The sequence below is a fragment of the Oncorhynchus kisutch genome, linkage group LG1 (genome assembly GCF_002021735.2).
Source record: "Oncorhynchus kisutch isolate 150728-3 linkage group LG1, Okis_V2, whole genome shotgun sequence".
Classification (NCBI taxonomy): domain Eukaryota; kingdom Metazoa; phylum Chordata; class Actinopteri; order Salmoniformes; family Salmonidae; genus Oncorhynchus; species Oncorhynchus kisutch.
The window spans coordinates 67536422-67539461 of NC_034174.2; positions in this window are offsets into that span (position 1 = coordinate 67536422).

A 3040-nucleotide genomic window follows, 5' to 3' on the forward strand; every position below is an offset into this window, starting at 1 on the left:
AGAAGACAAGGTGAACACTACCATCAGTCCTGTCATGCCAACAGTAAAACATCCTGAGACCATTCATGTGTGGGGTTGCTTCTCAGCCAAGGGAGTGGGCTCACTCACAATTTTGCCTAAGAACACAGACATGAATAAAGAATGGTACCAACACATCCTCAGAGAGCAACTTCTCCCAACCATCCAGGAACAGTTTAGTGGCGAACAATGCCTTACAATTTATTTATTTTTGAGTCTCATAGCAAAGGTGCTGAATACTTATACTCATAAATTGCTATGAGACTCAACATTGAGCTCAGGTGCATCCTGTTTCCATTGGTCATCCTTGATGTTTCTACATCTTGATTGGAGTCCACCTGTGGTAAATTCAATTGATTGGACATTATTTGGAAAGGCACATACCTGTCTATATAAGGTTCCACAGTTGACAGTGCATGTCAGAGCAAAAAACAAAGCCATGAGGTCAAAGGAATTGTCCGCAGAGCTCCGAGACATGATTGTGTCAAGGCATAGATCTGGGGAAGGGTATCAAAACATTTCTTCAGCATTGAAAGTCCCTAAGAACACTGTGGCCTCCATCATTCTTAAATCAAAGATGTTTGAAACCACCAACACTCTTCCTACAGCTGGCCGCTTGACCAAACTGAGCAGTCAGGGGAGAAGGACCTTGGTAAGGGAAGTGACCAAGAACCCGATGGTCACTCTGACAGAGCTCTAGAGTTACTTTGTGGAGATGGAAAAACCTGCCAGAAGGACAACCATCTCTGCAGCGCTTCACCAATCCGGCCTTTATGGTACTGGCCAGACGGAAGCCACTCCTCAGTAAAAAGCATATGACAGCCTGCTTGGAGTTTGCCAAAAGGCACCTAAAGACTCTCAGACCATGAGAAACAAGATGCTCTGGTCTGATGAAAACAAGATTGAACTCTTTGGCCTGAATGCCAAGCGTCACGTCTGGAGGAAACCTGGCACAATCCCTATGGTGAAGCATGGTCAAATCAAATCATTTTTATTTATAAAGCCCTTCTTACATCAGCTGATATCTCAAAGTGCTGTACAGAAACCCAGCCTAAAACTCCAAACAGCAAGCAATGCAGGTGTAGAAGCACTGTGGCTAGGAAAAACTCCCTAGAAAGGCAAGAACCTAGGAAGAAACCTAGAGGAACCAGGCTAAGAGTGGTGGCCAGTCCTCTTCTGGCTGTGTCGGGTGGAGATTATAACAGAACATGGCCAAGATGTTCAAATGTTCATACATGACCAGCATGGTCGTATAATAATAATGACAGTAGTTGTCGAGGGTGCAGCAAGTCAGCACCTCAGGAGTAAATTTCAGTTGGCTTTTCATAGCCGATCATTAGGAGTATCTCTACCGCTCCTGCTGTCTCTAGAGAGTTGAAAACAGCAGGTCGGGGACAGGTAGCACGTCCGATGAACAGGTCAGGGTTCCATAGCCGCAGGCAGAACAGTTGAAACTGGAGCAGCAGCACGGCCAGGTGGACTGGGAACACCTGGTCCTAGGGCTCAGGTCCTCCGAGAGAAAGAAAGAGAATTAGAGAGAGCATACTTAAATTCACACAAGACACCGGATAAGACAGGAGAAGTACTCCAGATATAACAAACTGACCCTAGCCCCCCGACACAAACTACTGCAGCATAAATACTGGAGGCTGAGACTGGAGGGGTCAGGAGATGGTGGTGGGAGCATCATACTGTGGGGATGTTTTTCAGCGCCAGGGACTGGGAGACTAGTTAGGATCGAGGGAAAGACAAACAACGAAATCCTTGATGAAAACCTGCTTCAGAGCTCTCGGGTCCACAGACTGGGGTGACGGTTCACATTCCAACTGGACAATGACCCAAAGCACACAGCCAAGACAATGCAGGAGTGGCTTCAGGACAAATCTCTGAATGTCCTTGAGTGTCCCAGCCAGAGCCCGGACTTGAAACCAATAGAGCATCTCTGAAGAGACCTGAAAATATCTGTGCAGCGACGCACCCCATCCAACCTGACAGAGCTTGAGAGGATCTGCAGAGAAGAATTGGAGAAACTCCCCAAATACAGGTGTGCCAAGCTTGTAGCGTCATACCCAAGAAGACTCAAGGCTGTAATCACTGCCAGAAGTGCTTCAACAAAGTACTGAGTAAAGGGTCTAAATGTGATGTCAGTTTTATTTATTTTTTATACATTTTCAAACATAAAAAAAAAAAAAACGTTTTGCTTTTTCATTATGGGGTATGGTGTGTAGATTTAAGGGGGAAAAACAATGTAATACATTTTAGAATAAGGCTGTAAGGTAACAAATGTGGAAAAAGTCAAGGGGTCTGAATACGTTTCGAATGCGCTGTAAAGTGTAATATTGGGATGCAAACTAAAAATGGAATACATTTCAACTCTATATCTGACATGGTAGAGGTTTCATAACCATGTGTGAGATGTATATGTTTCTTTCATAGTAGATTTGTTTAATATTACCAATAAACACTCTGTGACCCTGATTTAGCCCAATGCAGTAAAAGGTTAATACATAGTATTATTGTGTTTTCGACTAACTACACAGCCAACTGCCTTATTCCCAGCAAAAAAATAAAGCGACTTAGCCGTGTAGTGGAAATTTCCTGTATTTACCAAATGAGTATTTACCATGAGAGCAAACCACACACAAGTCAGAGTTATCATTAAGTCCATCTTTAATTATATGAGCTCCATCACAACCCTGTGACTCTCAGATCAATTCAGTGTCTATAAATGAATTCTCTGAGAGTCCATACAAAACAGTTCTTGGTATCATTTATAGCCAAGACACACCCATCTCAACTCACATGACGAATAACAGATCTTAGGAACATTACAAAGGAAGACTTTACTTGAGAGAGGAGTATTCCATAGCCAGACAGCATTAGCTATAAATTATCGTGGTTCTTGGGTGCACGTTTAGTCCCCACCTGAGGCCAAGCACAACTCCAACACCATCATTAAGTTTGCTGACGAAACAACGGTGGTAGGCCTGATCACTGACAATGATGAGACAGCCTATAGGGA